Below are 18,151 nucleotides of genomic sequence, written 5' to 3'. Positions count from 1 at the left end.
TCTACACTACAGGGGGGGGGGTCGATTTAAGATACGCAAATTCAGCTACGCGAATAGCGTAGCTGAATTCGACGTATCGCAGCCGACTTACCCCACTGTAGGGACGGCGGCAAAATCGACCTCTGCGGCTTCCCGTCGACGGCGCTTACTCCCACCTCCGCTGGTGGAGTAAGAGTGTCGATTCGGGGATCGATTGTCGCATCCCCCCGAGAGGTCGATTTCTACCCGCTGATTCAGGCGGGTAGTGTAGACCCAGCCTGAGACTCGCTGCTGTGGTGTGTTTGTTTTTGTTTTTTTGCAGTGTAGACGTACCCTAAAGAGGTTAAGACATAAAATTTCAAATCTGGTTGCCTGATTAAGTGGTCGAATTTTCAAAGGTGATGAGCATCCACATTTCTGACTGTGGGAGCTTTGAAAATCCAGCTACTAATTTTGATACTTGACTATGGATTTAAGTGTCTAACTTTTAGGCAACCAGATGTGAAAATTATGTCCATCGAATCTGGAAACTGTTGACTATCTGTAGTATCATAATGGGTAGCTCCAGTCACCTGCAGGCATTTGTGCCGCGGCTGGTCTCCTCTGAAGAGATTGATCTTTGTTCTCATGGAGTCCCTGTTGTACGTGTGTCAAACAGTGCTTGTTGTGAGGAATATTGCCATTTATAAACTGGCATGATGAGGAAGGCTACAAATCTCCTGGGTACTCAGCTGAGCTGGAATTAAGCCACAAAAGAAATTTCACCTGATGTCTCTGTGCAAACAACACACATGGTCTGAAATAAATGGGCAACAGCCAACCTCAAAGAAATATATTGGAAAATTGGGCACAGGAAGGTGTAAATTATACTTCCTTTCACCAGCAAAGCTACCTGAATGGCAAGGCAGATTCACCCTTATTGAACAGATGGTGGCATCTATCTCAACCCTCTTGTGGGTCCCTCACCAGGAAGCGGGTGGTATGTTTAACTCCCCCTGGGGCTTTCTATGAGCTCTGCCAATAGGTGAGTCTCCAAAGAGCCTATGAATATATGTTGATTGTCCTGGACACACACCTTTTCTGCCCAGCACCACCTTATTTTGATGCTGAACTCCTTGGTAATTGGAGTTGAAAGTATTTGGACCACCATCAGCTGGAATTTTTTTACTTTCTGCCCAAATTAAATGTGGGATGTCAACGTGTGTGATGCGGGACCAATCTATCAATACCTGGACCCCAAGAGAGGTGTGAATTTTGAATGGTGAGAATAATTAACCTTTGGAACAATTTAACAAGAGTTCCAGTGGATTCTCCATTGCTGACCATTTTAAAATCAAGATTGGATGTTTTTTCTAAGAGATATGCTCTAGGAATTATTTGGGGGCAGTTCTATGGCCTGTGCCATACAGGAGGTCAGACTAGATGATTACAATGATGCCTTCAGGCTTTGGAATCTATGAATTCCATGAAAAGTTTGACAAATGTCCCCAAAGCTCCAGCTTGTCACCTCCTAAATTTAGCCTGAGCTCCACTGATCCAGGAAGCATAAGAAACTAGGTCAGTTGTGAAATTTCTCAAGCACACAAGGCTGATATCAAATCCCCCCCCTCCCCCACTGTTTTCCAAGGGTGGTTCACCCACTTCTATTTGCCACTGGTTTTCCCACATGTAGGCTGGTCTTGACCCTTTGGAGAAGGGATCCTATTTTTATATTTGCCGTTGAAATGTCATGCACTCCTATAGTACCATAAAGCAAACACAAATCTTAGAATTTAACCAGTTAGTGATATTTTAATGGTCTAAATAACGGTTGTCAGGGTAAAGAACTTGGGACTGATTTTGAAAACTCTCCATGCATTGAAGTCAGTGGGAGTTGCCATGTGAGATTTGTATAGTGAACAGAAGGCTTGAAAATCAGACCCCTTTCATGCCAGTTTTCTACGCAGAGTCCAATTTGTAGGAAAGTTATAAACTGAAGCTATGAATGGGAGGAGAATGGGGCTCTATTGCAGGAGGGAATAAAAAGCAAGGCTTCAGAGGTGAAGTGCTCTGACAGGGATCCTGGGTCTGAAGAAGAATGGTCCTGGGGAATAGATTTGACAGCCTTGAGCTAGGAACTCTAAGAGCAGCCACACCTGGGGAAAAGGCTTGGATTGAACTTCACATGGTCTTATTTTTCATTTGTTTGTTAATAAAGTCAAGCGCCAGCAAGGGGGTGAGTTTTGAGTCTATATGGGGCAGGCAGACCGCTTAGAACAGCTAGGAAAACCACCTACTCCCAGGGTATAGTGGTGAAAACATTGATGCACTCATTACATTGAATCTTGGAAGGCTTTGATTTTATTATAATAATAATTAATTAATTAATAATAATTAATAATGCATAGCTCTTATATAGTACTTTTCATCTTTAGATCTCAAAGTGCTTTACAATGGAGATCAGTATCAGTACCCCCCTTTTATAGATGGGGAAACTGAGGCACAGAGCAGTCACATGCCCAAAATCAACTAGCAGGAGGAGTGGCAGAGCTGGGAATTGAATTTTTATCAGCAAGGGCCTGGTTTTTTTTAGAAATGCTGAGCACTCACAACTGCCACAAAGTAAATAGAAGTGGCAGTACACCTCTATCCCGATATAATGCGACCCAATATAACATAGGGTTACCATATTCAAACATTTAAAAAAGAGGACACTCCAGGGGGCCCCGGTCCCGCCCCCGGCCCTGCCCCAACTCTGCCCCTTCCCCGCCCCCGCCCCAACCCCACCCCTTCTCCGCTCCCATTCCAACCCTTTCCCCAAAGTCCCTGTCCCAACTCTGCCCCCTCCTCTGAGCACCCCGCATTCCCCCTCCTCCCTCCCACTCTGATCTTGGTTGGGGGTTGCTAAGTGCTTCCCTGCTCCTCACTTGCCCTGCAGCCTCTATGCCCTTGCCTGCCCTGCTCCCCACTCGCCCTGCAGCCTCTGCACCCCCTGCCTGCCCTGCCCCTGCAGCCTCTGTGCCCCTCCCGCCCCTGCAGCCTCTGTGCCCCCCTGCTCCCCACTCGCCCTGCAGCCTCTGCACCCCCCCCACAGCCTCTGTGCCCCCTGCTCCCCACTCGCCCTGCAGCCTCTGCACCCCCCCCTGCAGCCTCTGTGCCTCCTGCTCCCCACTCGCCCTGCAGCCTCTGCACCCCCCGCCCCCTCAGCCTCTGTGCCCCCTGCTCCCCACTCGCCCTGCAGCCTCTGCACCCCCCCCACAGCCTCTGTGCCCCCTGCTCCCCACTCGCCCTGCAGCCTCTGCAACCCCCCTGCAGCCTCTACACACACACACACACACACACACACACCTCCACCCTCACCTGGCAGAGGGAGAGCTGCAGGCTCCACGTGGACTCAAACACTTCCTCGCTGCTCTGTGGGGGAGGAGGGAGCGGGGGAGGGACTCTGGCTGCTAGAGGCCCTAGTGGCTGCGAGCGGCTTTCAATCAGGCCAGGCGTCCAATCAGCCACGCCGCACTCCGCAGGAGGGGAAATCCCGGACATTTCTACTTCATTAGAAATCCCCCCCCGGACGGCCATTTAAGGCTGAAAAAGCCGGACATGTCCGGGGAAACCCGGACGGATGGTAACCCTAATATAACACAAATTTGGATATAACGTGGTAAAGCAGCGCTCCGGGGGGGGCTGCGCACTCCGGCGGATCAAAGCAAGTTCAATATAACACGGTTTCACCTATAACGCGGTAAGATTTTTTGGTTCCTGAGGACCGTGTTATATCGGGGTAGAGGTGTACCTCTGAAAATTCAGGCCTAAGTTATTATTATTTGTATTGCATTAGCACCTAACAGCCCCCTTTGGACCAGCACCCCATTGTGCTAAGCATTGTACAAACACAGAACAAAAAGATGGCCCTTGCCCCAAAGAGTTCTAAGTTTGAGTATAAGACAGGTGGATACAGGAAACAAGAAAGCACCAGGGAACTATGATACAATATTGGTCAGCATGATAGGTGGTGGTCTCAGCGCACCCAGCAGATGCCTAACCAAAAGACAGTAATTGTCCATTTTCCCCTTCTCACTAAGACAAAATATGATTATTATTAATAATCTACTTGTTATTCATTATTGTTAATAATCTACATTTACAGGAAAGGAAAGATAACCCATGTTGCACTTGTAGATAATGACTGCCCTCTCCTTCTATCAGTTCAGACTGGCAGTCAATTAAGATATTAATATGGGAAGTTACAATTATTATTAAATATGATTTTATTTCCAAGTCTGCTATGAATCTTCAAGGTAATAATTTTGAGGATTTATCTGTAATATGCAAATATAATTTATGTAAATTCACTCCTTGTGGGCATTGCTGAAAAAGAAGAAGAATTTCTCAAATAAAAAAATGAATATATAGCATTTGTGAATAGTGGAGATGCTTTGGTGATTTTGATCAATATTTAAGGACTTTCCCCTATGAAGCTGCCATGCCATTTTCTTACACACACACACACACACACACACACACATACAAAGGGGGGCACAACCATCTTCTTTATCATTATACATCTTTTATACTAAGCTGGGATATTCAAGGCCTGATCCTCCTTCTACTGAAGTCAATTGGCAAACGTCCATTGGCTTAAATAGTGTAGGATTGGGCCCTTCGTGAGCTGTGTGTTCAGAAGAGGTAGGCTTCTTTGATGCGTGCTTTAAATGGATGAACTAATTGATTTGAGGGGGTAGAAGGAAAGTTAGCTGCGGTGGGCCAGCCAGCCTCTTGTTGCTAAGACACTGAGGGAGCGAGAGCAGTTGGGGTGAGGAAATGACAGGATGAGAAGGGTTGATGCCATATAAAATATGAGACATGAGCGATGAGAACCCCACTCTCCCAGCCTGATGGATAATTATTTTGATTTGTATTTATTTTCAATTATGAGCTAAAATTTGCAGGTTGAAAAATTAAAATGCTGACCTTGTAGCTTCATAGTTCACCAGTGATTTCAAAGAGATTTTAAAAGACATTCACAAATTGTGACAAAATATTCAGATTCTCGGAAAAGCAAGGAGTCTTCTCATTAGCTACAGCAACAGTCTACCTATTTCAAGTGATGTTCAGGTGCTAATGGACTCTGAATTGACTGTAATGTTTCCTTCATTTATTCTTGCAGACTGCACCTATTGACTCTTTCATGCTGATCCTTAGCTGGACAACATCAGGTATACTTCTAGTGCTCTATAAATAATAACAAAGGGATAAGTCCTGTCGCTAATATTCAGGCAAAGCTCCCACTGAACTTATGTCTTTTAAAACCCACTGATGTTAAAATTAATGCGCTCCTTTTGTTGTTTTTTGTTTTATTCAGGTTCATATATTGCACCCAACACTGTGGTAATGCAGCTTCTTCCAAAAATGTAGTAGGGGTCACGACTAGCATCTGTTGTGTAGTGATTTTTTTTTCTCCCTTCCTCTCCCCAGAGGGGGAAAGCAATGTGAGAATTTAAAATTTTTATTGTATTTTATTTTATTAATACTTTCTTATATATGTGCTGTGCTCTGTGTTTATATTGGCAAAAAGCAAAGTCTAAGACGTGTGGCTTGTGCTTGGAATGGAAAGTGGTAAGGTTTCATGGTTTTTAGATTCTGCAGGAGTTCATTATTCTGTCAGAGTCCATTCTGCCATCTTGGACAACCCTCTGAGAAAGCTCTGTCTTCTGCACAGACAAGCTTTATCTTCAGCTCTGTTAGAGGCTGAGTCTTGTCCTTATTAGGGAGGAATTTAAAGAGAACACCGCTGCTTCTCTGAAGGAGCAATTATTAGACTTTTCAGACATGACAGGGTCAATATAAAGTTTGTCAACACATCATCTGAAATCACCAAAATTCTCAGCTAAAGAAACAGCTGAATTGATTTCACCCACAAAATCACTGAAGTTAGAAATAAAAACACCGAAGTGGGCTATCCAGTCCATCATTTTGCAAATGCAGGATTGTTCCCTAATATATGTTATCTATTTCTGTATCCAGTCCAATTGTTGCAAAGTGATGAGTTTCCATCACTTCGCTTGGAAAACTCCTCCCCACTTAAGTTGATTTCACTGTTAGGCTGCAAATCTGCACAGGGTTTCTTAAAAAGGGTGTTGTATTTAAATATTTTAAAGGGTGTCCCTAACCTCTATTTGCAAGAAGCTCGGAATGGGTGACAGGGGATGGATCACTTGAGAATTACTTGTTCTGTTCATTCCCTCTGAAGCACCTAGCATTGGCCACTGTCGGAAGACAGGATACTGGGCTAGATGGACCTTTGGTCTGACCCAGTATGGCCATTCTTATGTTTTTAAATATTTAATATATGAAAAGTACAAAATGTAAATAGTGCTGTGTAGTGTGGATGTGGGAATGGAAGGTTTTTGTTTGTTTGTTACTGTTGATAAATTGTATAGTCAGTTGCTTGACCACACTTCGGCTCATTATGAATAAGGCTACGATTTAGTCATGGAGGTCATGGCAGTCACGGATTCCATGACTTTACCGGACCTCTGTGACATCTTCGGCTTCAGCTGTCAAAAGCTGAAGCCAGGGCTGGAGCGGTGGTTGTGGCTGGGGCTAGAGCCAGGGCTTTGCTCCCCGGCCCTGCAGCCGGGGCTGCAGCAGGGACCATGCGCCTCTGCCCCGTGATGGGGGCTGCAACCGCGGCCATGTGCCCTTGCCCCATGGCTTGTCTGGTTATTTTTAGTAATAAGTCATGGATAGGTCAGGAGCTCTGTGAATTTTCGTTTATTGCCCGTGACCTGTCCCTGACTTTTACTAAAAATAACTGACAAAATCTTAGCCTTAGTTATTAAATATATTCAAGAGACCAAATAACTAATGTCTGTCGGGTTTATTGATATGGTACAGGAAAAAGGTTCCATATGATACCAATCTCTGAAGAGCAGTCCTATGCAGCGATGTTACATTCACCTTATGAAGAATGTGTGCTCCCCAGGTTACACATTTCAGCTGGTATTATTGTGTGATTTTACAAGAAACACATTTCTTTACATGTCACTAAAATGCAACCCATCAGTTTGTTCCAGTTCCCTAACTTGTTTTTCTGTTCCTTCTTTATCTTTGTTTTGGTCATAAGCATTCCAGGTACTGATCCGTGAAGGTACTTCCCTAATTTGTATTAAGACACAGAATGAATGTATCTTGATTTTGACAAAAGTTTCCTATCTGCTTATGTCAATGCTCACTTCAGTGAATTCAAGGAGATATGGGATGCTTAACATAAATGAACAGGATAATGGTATAGGCCATATATATATATAGAGAGAGAGAGAGCAGGTAATAAATATTATCAATACTATATATTTATATGCTAGCCAGTAAATATTAGTCAACATTAATTTCATCATTATTTGTACAAGAATTTTCATAATTAATTACATAGCATAAGTAAGGGAGAAACAGGGTATGCAAAAGTATTAAAAAATATTAGGGCCCGATCCAAACCACATTGAAGTCAGTGGGTAGACACCCGTTGGCTTCAGTGGGTTTTGGAGCAGGCTCTAAATCAGTGGTTCTCAACCTATTTACCATTGTGGGCCACATATACAGTTCTCTATGTGTTGTGTGCTGCATCCACACAATATATATATTACCTGTATGGCCCTGAGGAAGTCACATGGGCCACAGCTGTGTGCTGATTGGGCCTCAAGTGAATACTACTCTAAATGAATACTAATCCTCTGAAATGTCTACCTACCTCAGGCCCAATTTGAGTTCACCAGTCACCATAGGCAATGTCTCTTGTTTTAGCCAATTTTCTGCTCACTAGAGTGTAGAGATCTGGAATCAAATTATGGGTAGGGGTTCCATCTCGCTCTGTCCTTTACCTTTACTGCCTCAGGGGTATTGTAATCTTCATTGCTGGAATCCTTTGAACTTTCTCCATGTTTGATAGCCCAGAGGCTTTTTTCCCCAACCATAAAAGAGTCCATTAATTTTTGTATGGCTCTTGCTGCTAAACTTCTAAATTAATATTTTTTCTAGCAAACACAGAAGCACAAAAACAGCTGGGGAGTAACTAGGTTCGCCAGTGCAATCACATGCAGCTAATTGTGTGGGGAAGGCACAGCTGATCCTGGAGGCTGACATCTCTCAGTATTCCAATGAAGATGAAACGTCTCAAGATTCATGCCAAGTTAGGGTGACCAGACATCCCGATAAAATGTTTGGTCGAGACGCAATTTGTCCAGATATTTCGCACTCCTGTTTTTGTTTTGTTTTGTCCACCAGCGGGACTCCGCTTTTTTTTTTTCCCCCACCCCCTCTGCTGACGGGACTCCGGGACTCTGCTTTTTTTTTTCTCCACCAGCGGGACCCCCTCTCCTCCCCCCATGTGTCCCGATATTTTCTTCATCCCATCTGGTCACCCTATGCCAATTTGAACAGAGAAAAACCCCTTTCCAAATCTAAATCTAATGATCAGTATAATCATGAGGGAGTGGTGTCTAATGCAGAGGTGGGCAAATTACGGCCCGGTGGCCGCATCTGGCCCTCCAGATGTTTTAATCCGGCCCTCGAGCTCCTGCCGGGGAGCAGGGTCCGGGGCTTGCCCCAGCCGGGGAGCGGGGTAGGGGGGAACCACAGCCAATGGGAGCTGCAGGGGTAGCGCCTGCAGACAGGGCAGCACGCAGAGCCACCTGGTTGCGCCTTCGCATAGGAGCTGGAGGGGGGACATGTCGCTGCTTCTGGGAGCTGCTTGAGGTAAGCGTCACCCAGAGCCTGCACCCCTGACCTCCTCCTGCGCCCCAATCTCCTGCCCCAGCCCTGATTCCTCTCCTACCCTCCAAACCCCTCGGTCCCAGCCCAGAGCACCCTCCTGCACCCCAAACCTCTCATCTCAGCCCCATCCCAAAGCCTGCACCCCCAGACGGAGCCCTCCCCCTCTGCATCCCAGCCCCCTGCCCCAGCCCGGAGCCCCCTCCCGCACCCTGAACTCCTAATTTCTTGTACCACCCCAGAGCCCGCACCCCCAGCCGAAGCTCTCACTCCCTCCCGCACTCCAAACCCCAATTTCATGAGCATTCATGGCCGCCATACAATTTCCATACCCAGATGTGGAGCCTCAGACCAAAAAGTTTGCCCACCCCTGTCTAATGGGTAGAACATGAGTTTAGTAACTCAGGCATCTGGGTTTATTCACATACTGATGCTTATGTTCCAAACCTATTCACACTGAAGGTGAAGGATAGCTTTCCACTCTGGCTTAGTGATCTTGGGCAAGTCACTTAACCTCTATGTGCCTCAGTTTCCTTGCATGTAAAATGGGAATGATACTTACCTTCTTCACAGGGGTGATATGAGAGGTGTTTGTAAATCACTTTGCAATTGTTGGTTAAAAGGCAGTCTTTAATGGAATGTCTACACTGCAAAGTAAGCCTGGGCTCAGGCTCGAGACCAAACACCACTTCTGTCTACACGCAATTTTGTCTTACTTGAGCCAATAAGCCCTCTGGACCCTGGCCCTAGGTCCCGACAAGGGGGACTCAAGTCCAAACTCCATGGTTTTGCCATATGGACACAGCTCAGGCCCAAGTTCCCCAGACTTGTCCTGAGAGTACCCTACAATCCCATCAGCCATTGTTTCCTGTCCCGTCTATCCCAAGACTAACCAATCAGTTCCTAGAAAATGGAAGCAACCCCCTTGGTTCAAGTACAGCAGCTCAGGCTTTAACCCTGCCATTTTATTCTGATTGCTAAGCAGGAAACAGAGTGACCAGTCTCATGTCTGCAATGGCTACCAACAAGAAGGCTTTTGCCATGGGATCACAACCAGATATTAGTAAATCTCTAATGCACGACAAGCAAAACATTCAACTTCATGAATAACCATGTGTACCAGGAAAAAGCAAGGAAGCCTGGCAGCATTGTGGATTCATTGTATGGGTGACCAGTGCATGGAACGATTAAGCCACTCAAGAGTGATTATCATAAAGTCAGGAATGAGAACCACACCTCTGGCAACTCCCTGTCTTCCTGCCTCTTTTACAAGGAGTTTGACCAGGTGCTGGGTACTGTGCCAAGCATGAGCCAACAGCAATTCAAGGTAGCCTGATCAGCTGGGGTGGTGATCTTCTGACCCCAAAAACTAATATAGAACCAGAGGGGACCTGGCAGGTGCTAAATCAGGTTAATGAAGTGACTCTGGTGCTCACATCGGTCCCCAAGGAGGCTTTGCCACTGGAGCAGCTGCAGCATGTCCATACTCAGAGGAACTGTTTGATAACCTCCAGGAGGAGCAGCCTGCCATGGAGTCAGCAGCAGAAGCAGAAGAGGCAAGAAATAGCTTTGGAGTTTGTTGAGTTTCTGGCCCTGTATTTATTGTTATTAGCATAAGAATGGGAGGGATTTACGGTTTATGACCCAGTGCAAAATTTAGTAGAAGACACAGGTCACAATGTGTATCTGCTAATGGCGGAATGCATGCCAGTGCCTTGATGTCACCTTACCACCACCACCACCACGTAGAATTCAGAATGGATCCCAGGATGTGCAAACAACAGTTAAATAAGCATTTACATTTTATTTTGTACTTGATACTCATGTGTGCCAGGATGTTAAAAGTAAGATCCTTATATTGCCTCCTTTTTAGTATGCTGCTCCATATGAATCTGCCATACCACCGAGTAACAAGCCACCTGTAAACAGTAAACTGTTCCGGGGGGAGGAGAGGAAAATGTAGGCCATGGGTGACAAAATCAATATGTGAAATATGGCTGCGGGTTTGTATGCAGTCCAGAAACATGCGGAGGGAGAGAGGGGAAGGAGAGGAGTAGGGAGGATGGCTGTGCAGTTCTCTGAGAATCTGTATTATTGTATGTGTCTGCATGTAGTCTATAGGTAGATATAGTCAGACTAGTCTGTATTGGAAGTCATTGCTAGGATCACCACACTTATGTACAGGATCTCTGTCAGATACTTCTTGGATCCAACTAATTGCCCATTTTCTTCCCCGAATTTTACCATAGGACACAGGTTGAGCTTGTCAGAGCTGACTAGGGGACTTTGCCACACAATTCTCAGTGGAATTAATGGAAGGTGTGTGGCTAAATCCTTTAGTTGACTCTGAAAAACTCAACTCTAACTATTATCATATTTAATCCAGTTTTAAACTAAAACTGACAGACAAATTTTTTAAAAAGTTTCAGCATTAAGCAGATTGAAGTCGATGACAAAGCCCCCATTTACTTCAATGAGTGCAGAATCAGTTCCATTACAGTTGAGCTAGGAAATGTGTTATTTCCATTTTATTTTATATGATCTGACAAATTCTATAGTGAAAATTTCCCAATGTAGTAATATTTTAAACATTTGTCATCTGGTATATTTTGCTGCTCCCTTTGTCAGAGCATCTCAAAGAGCTTTACAAACAAATAAACAATTAATTAAGTCTCATAACCTCCATTGATATGGGCAGAGGCGATACTAGCCCATTGGAGCCGTAAGCAGGAATATTTTGGGGTCCCCCATATCCCTTACCTACCCCCTAAAAATACTAATTGCATTATTTCCACAAACCAAAAAACATACCAACACAACACATACTAATACATTTGTTAAGAAGTCCAAGTTAAATAAGATGAATAGTATTTTGGGAGAAATACTAAATCAGGGCTCCTTGGAGCTGCTAGGGGCCCTAACAGTTGCTTGTCCGCTTATGCCTAGATCCAGCACTGGAGGCAGGCATTATCTCCACTTTACAAATGTGGAAGATGAGATGAGTGGTTCAGAGATTTGCCCAACTCTAATGGGAGAATGAATCAGGTTCATAAGGCTTTGGTCCCTACTTTGATGTTGAAAATTTGTGTGTGTAGCAAAGTCGAGACTCACCGGTGCGGCGCCTCCTGCTGGTTGTCTTGGGAATTAGCTCTTCACCAGCTTACGGAGCACCCTCTGCTGGCTGGTGTCTCACCTGCTGCTGGCCCCGTGTCCCTCCAGGGCCCCGGTGCCCTTTACCTTGGGGTTCTGCCCTAGCAGTACCTCCACTCTCTGGGTCTCCCCTCCCAGGGGAACCCCCAACTCTCTAAACCCACCTTGCCGCAGTGGCTACTGCCAGTCATCATCTAGCTCCCACTCCCTGGGGCAGACTGCAGTCTGCAGTGGCCACTCATTGTTGGCAAGGGGTTAGGACCAGCTATTCCCATGTACCTCTGTAGCCCCAGTACCTTTGTAGGCCTTCATCAAGGCCTGCAGCCTGGGGGTTTATCAGGCTGGAGCTCCCCAGCTCCCTTACCCTATTCCCCAGCATTGCTCCAGTTCAGGTACCTTTCTCTCAGGCAGCTAGCCCTTCTCCCTCCAGGGCTGGAGAGAGGCTCTTCACAGCTCCTGGCTCACAGCCCTCTTATCAGCTTAGCTTGGCTGCTTTTAACCCCTGCCTATCGGAGTGGGGCAGCTGCCCCACTACAGTGTGCAACACATTTTATTAATATATTAAGAAAATGTAGACATTTTAGTTACATTTTTCACATTGGCTGGGGACCACAATGTAACTACTTTGCTTTTTTCCTTCAGTGAACCAAGTGGTAAAATAGCCTTAGCAAGGGCAAATCAATACAGGATAGGAGAAATATAATATGACTCACCCTAGAATTTCTCTAATAAATTATTGAAGTGTGCTCTGTAGCCATGTCAATAAAGTTGAACTCATCTCACTTCACACACTGTTGTAAATAAACTTTAATTTGTGATGCTGTTTTGTACATCACAATTCAGAAAAAAAAAAGTTAGAAAAGCCACAGCATCCTATGGATGGAAAAGGGATGCCTGATGCTTAAAATGGGGGTGGCATGATTCAGTAGATAGGGCACTGGACTGGGAGTCAGACCTGGATTGTGTTCCCAGCTGTGCAGGTGACCTGCCTTATGCGACTTTGGGTAAGTGACTTTACCTCTCTGTGGTGCCATTTCCCCATCTGTAAAACTGGGATAATGATTACCTACCTTTGTAAACCACACTGAGATCTGAGATGAATGAGATGAAATAAATATATCAATATTATCTCATCGGCATGGAGATTACAATAAGTGATGAAATCAAGAGGAAATGTACCCCAGTATTTGGAGCTCTGGAGACCTCTGTCCCATATGAACCCTCCAGAAGGAACAGAAATTAAAACAAATAAGCATAGTCTTTTGTTTGGATTTCAACCTTCCCCTACAGTACTGGAAAGTTTGGAGACTCAGAAACAAAAGCCTCATGCTGGTGCAGGAGAACCTGAAAGTTAAACTGACCAGTCTGGTGGCCCTGTCCAAGCAGAATGAAATGCAAAAAATAAACAAACAAAAACCAAAAATAGCATCATTGATGACAAATAAAATTTTATTTTTTAAAAGAATTGTGTTAAAATGTCTCCAAACCTCTGCCTGGCCTTGGTACATGAATACTCCTCATGCTTATGTCCTAAGCATTTCTGGGAGCCCTCCTCTTGCTTCTCCCAGTGTGATGAATCTGCTGGAAGTCATAAGTCAGTAGAGGACAGCATGAGTCTACTAAGGAGTGAATCTGCTGTTCTTCCTCTCTGCATTGGTCAGCAGGAGGGGGAACATTCTGGGGAGTTGCAAGGAGTTTGGCAGAGTGCCAGGAGTTGTAGGGCCTCTGCCATATCTGGGTGGAAGAACAATGCAGAAGGGCTCCCAATGAGACATACTGCAGGACTGAACTCTGGCCAGGGGACTGCAGCAAACATAAATACCTCAAGCAGAGGAATGGATTGCAGTATTGCCAACCCTAATGTTCAAAAATCGTGTCAGGCGCCCCACAAAAATCATGAGATTAAAAAAATAAAATATTTTTATTTTTATGTCTTGATTTTTTAACCTTTAGAATACACTTGGATCAAATTTTCAAACTTTTCTTCACAGTAAGTCTAAAGACTTTTTTAAGGAAAACTGAGACTCTCATGAAATAACATAACCCTTGGAACTGGGGCATTAAGACACCCAATTGCATGAGACTCGCGATAAAACCATAGGAGTTGGCAACATTGGTGCATCCAGGTACTACGCCTGAGGAGCCCTATCTTTTGGATATTTAATTGTAACTTATTAATCTTGTGAACCTGGGGTATTTGCAACATTTTCTGCCAGCCCTAGTAAATCATCCTTTTGAGTAATCTGTGTGTAGGAGTGATTATTACCCACCAGATACTTGACTACAGGGTCTAGCAGCTGACGTGCCTTGAATGCTTGTACATGTGTCATGGTACTCTTAGCACACTATGATGTACTATATCAGAAAAAAGCTGATGCACAATAGTGACCCCAAGGGTGACCTCCAGTGTTCCTGACTTTAACATTTCAGGTGCCCTTCACAATGAATTCTGCTATCAAGAGTTGCCTTGCTTGCAGTGTCCTACATTGGTTGTTGACAGTTCCATGGAAACCCATATAGATAATGCAGGTAAGAAAGATGTGCGTCTGATCTGATAGATTCCATACTGTTGGCCTATGGCAGGTTAATAGAGATATGAAAGTACAGCAGAAAAAACAAAGACAGCATCCAGTTCCCATGTGTGCTTCATAGTGTATATATACTTCATGATTCATGCATCCTTCGTGCTGTTTAGCACAACCTGATGCATTCATGCTGGAGACAGACTTTAGGGGGCACATGTAGCATAATGTATCTTTCGCAGTATAAAAGATACTTCCCTCTTCTATCTTCAAGAGAGAAATTACGTACACCTAATTTTGTGAGGTGCTCATCTACCAAGGTGAAGAGGAGACGCCTAAACGGCTGTAGCATGCTGCACAAATGTGTGCGCTGCATACCTATGGCGCACATTTTGCACACTCATGATAAATGGATGGAGACGGCAGTGAACATATTGCTATCATAGAGCGGGCACATGCGTTCGATGCAGCCTTCAAGCATGCTGCGTGCGCCCTGGATACAAGCTGCACTGCCGCTGCACGCATGCAGCCCCCCAGTGCCCGAAGCACTAAGAAGTGGCTCGCGCGCAGGCTTCGGTGAGTGGCGGGAGCGCGCGGGCCTCGCTCGGAGACTCGCGCCGGCAGCAGTGGGCAGAGTGGGCGCGAGCTCAGCGGGGCCGGGCGCCGTTGCTAGGAGACGGCGCTCGGGCAGGCCGGTTGAGGCAAAAGCAGGATGAGGCGAAAGCAGCGGCCCCCGGGACCCCCCTGGCGCTGAGTCCGCGGGAGGAGCCCATCTCCCGCCGCTCCCAGAGCCCCCGGGTTCCCCAGCCCCCGATGCGGTGGGAGCTGGTGGAAACGGCCGCAGTGGGGCCCCTGAAGCGGCGGCGCCAGCCCCCGCCAGCCATCCGTCGCCAGTTCGGGGCGCGGCTGTGCCACCAGCCCCCGAAGGGAGCCGCGAGCAGCGTCTCGGAGAGCGGGTGAGGCAGGGGCCGGGACCGGGCCGGGCCGGGGAGGGCAGGGAGCCGGGCGCAGGGGGTCTCCGTGCCTGTCGCAGGCACTGAACGGGGAAGGCCCCGCCCAAGCAGCCTCTCTGCCTCCGCCCTCCTCCGTCGGCTTCGGGAGCCGGTACTGGTCCTCCCTCCGCAGTAGAGCGGCCTCCAGAAGGCCTAGCAGGTGATGGCGCCTGCCCTGTGGGGGTCCTCCCTTCAGCACAGGTGGCCTCGTCCTCCTGGGCCGATCCCATCGCCGCCGCACCCCCACCGCACACACGCCGGGCACGGTTTGGGCATCACTGCTGGGCCGGGGGTAGCCCTGTGGGGCACGGTGTGGGCCGGGCGTTGTCATCCCCCCTGGACAGGATGGGCCATAATCCTGTTGATGCTGTTCCTGGGACCCCAGCTCTCAGTGCGAAGTGTTCTTAGCAAAATGCTTGTTGGGTGAAAGAGGCTGTTGTGTCAGGGTCATTGCAGTGGCCAAGTAAATTGGGTACAGGCCTGGAAGTCAGGTTATTCTCTCCCACTTTCCTTGTATGACTGGTGGAAAGGGGGTTGCATTTGAATCCTGCCTAAGAGCTGTCCTCAATTTAGAGAAGGGACTCCAGGGAAATGAAAACTGTCACATTGACAAAAGAAGGTGATTAAACAATAATGTGACATTGAAGGGGTACCTGCTGACCACCATTTACGCTTCCATTAGTTCCTCATATAAAGTAACTGTGGTTAATAAAGAAGTCACTTATTACAATTAAAACTTGAGAAAGGTTTGAGGAGCTAATTTTTATATTAATCTTATGGTTTAAAATTAAATTCTAATTTTAAAAAGTTATGTTGCATATTTGTCCATTTTGCTAGTTCTGTTGGATATTATATTTAACTGCTGCGAGTTTCTTTCCCAAGTTAGTCAGTATACAATAAAGTGTAATGGAAAGGTCGTACTGTGTCTTGATTTGGCAAATTGTGCAATAATTCTAGAGCCAAGTGAATATTTGCTTGTATCTATCTACTGATGTATTGGTTTGGTCTTAGTATCTTGGAATTGTCTTCAGTGACATGTATGTCCTGTTGTTAGGGTGATCAGACAGCAAATGTGAAAAATCAGGATGGGGGTGGGGGGTAATAGGAGCCTATATAAGAAAAAGACCCAAAAATCAGGACTGTCCCTATAAAATCAGGACATCTACTCAGAACTTCCTGTTTACAATCAGAGGAAAAATATGAAATACAACAGTCTTAAAAATTGGTGCTGCTTATGTCATTGATGCTTTATATCAGGGACCATGCAATATTTCAGATCCATGTTCTTACAATCAACACATTTAGTCCTTTAAATGGATGTGGCTATAAAATTGGTTTTTATTCAGCTAATATCCTTTATTAAGATGGTATATTTTTTAATTGGAAAGGAATTATGGACAGAGTATAGGATATGGTACTGGAAAGATCAGTGCATAATTTGTAATGAAAGAGGTGCCAGTTCTCAAGCAATTTTTTTTACATTCATAACTGATACAGCAAGCCCAGAGGTGCTAGGGCTATGAACTGCCAAGCCAAGAGGTGCTGGGGCTCAACACTTGCAAGCCGTGGCACAAATTAAGCACTGTGAAAGGTATATTTTGAAGATGCGATCAGTGCACCCAACTTTAAAATGAGCTTTGTTTCTGGCTGGAAAATGGGATAGTGGAGAGGCTGGAGTCATTCCCAAATATGGGAAAGGTTAGGTGATCTTTTTGCAGAATACTCTTCCCATAACAGCAAGTGTAGAATGACTCTGAATGACTCCTTTGTTTTGCTCTTCTGGATCTCTGTTTGCTTTGTCTTCTAAAGCGAGTCAATGTTTAAAATCTTGTACTACTTTTGGAAAAATCTGTTGGGACGCTTCCTAAATTAATTAAATTGATTTTTTTCATGTCCATCTTGAAGGATTCACTTGCTAATCAAAAAAGATACAAAAGATTTTGTAGGCATGTATCAGCGCCAGTGAGATCCAGGTCCAAATGACTAATAAGAAACTCAGCTCTTACTCCCAACTACTAGGAATGGGAAGAGAGCTTGAGTTCCATTAGGGAGCTATGGCTAGTTGCTTCTTAGGGTGTGTCTACACTTTGAGCTGGGGGTATGATTTCCAGCTCAAGGAGATGTACTTGTGCTAGCTCTGATCAAGCTAGCATGCTAAAAATAGTCTATCTTCAATAGTTTGAGTGGTGGGAGGGACTAGCTGTCCAAAGTATGTGCCCATCAGAGGCGCTAGGTACATACTTGAAGTGATAGCCTCTGCCACTGCTCATACTGTTGTGGCTGTGTTCTGTTTTTAATGCACTAGCTCATTCAGAGCTAGCCTGAGTATCTTTCCTTGAACTGGGAGTCAGACCCTCAGCCTAAATTGAAGACATACCCATCAGAGGCTCAGTATTTTGTACCAGTGAGTCTCTGAATAGTATGTGACTCATATTTGAAGCTCCTCTTCCACTCTGATTGCTGGAAAGGAGAAAAATTTCTGTGCTTCAAGGGTGTGTCTGCTACTTTGCCCTTCTCAGCATCCTTTTTCTTTTTGTTTCCTTGAGGGATGTCTTTCCTCATCTGTGAATTGCTCCATTGCCTGCTTCTGCTGCTGTTCAGCTTTCCCAACCATCAGCAGAATGAAATTGACATATCTGTCAGTTTTTCTGCTACTCAAGAGTAAGTAGCAACAAGATTAATTAGTGTTGTGGCTTTTACTCTGCTGCTGCTGCTTAGAAAAGCCCTGAGCAACAGTAGAGGCACTGGTGTTGTCTGGACTCA

General features: G+C 45.5%; 1 protein-coding gene across 4 annotated transcripts in view; it reads left to right on the top strand.

Moving 5' to 3' along the window:
• The first annotated feature begins 15,023 nt into the window (after positions 1–15,023).
• The window catches only part of ZC3H12B (zinc finger CCCH-type containing 12B), an 85,491-nt gene continuing 82,363 nt past the window's right edge, over positions 15,024–18,151 (top strand). For 2 of the 4 annotated variants that reach the window (XM_008172844.3, XM_008172842.4), the window contains exon 1: positions 15,072–15,352. The gene's annotated coding sequence lies outside the window, so the exon portion shown is untranslated. Of the gene's footprint in view, positions 15,353–18,151 lie in introns of all 4 variants that reach the window. The other 2 variants (XM_065557238.1, XM_008172843.4) reach the window with 2 other exon arrangements.

This window comes from Chrysemys picta, chromosome 9, assembly GCF_011386835.1.
Source record: "Chrysemys picta bellii isolate R12L10 chromosome 9, ASM1138683v2, whole genome shotgun sequence".
NCBI lineage: Eukaryota > Metazoa > Chordata > Testudines > Emydidae > Chrysemys > Chrysemys picta.
This window is presented reverse-complemented; position numbering and strand designations above follow the sequence as displayed.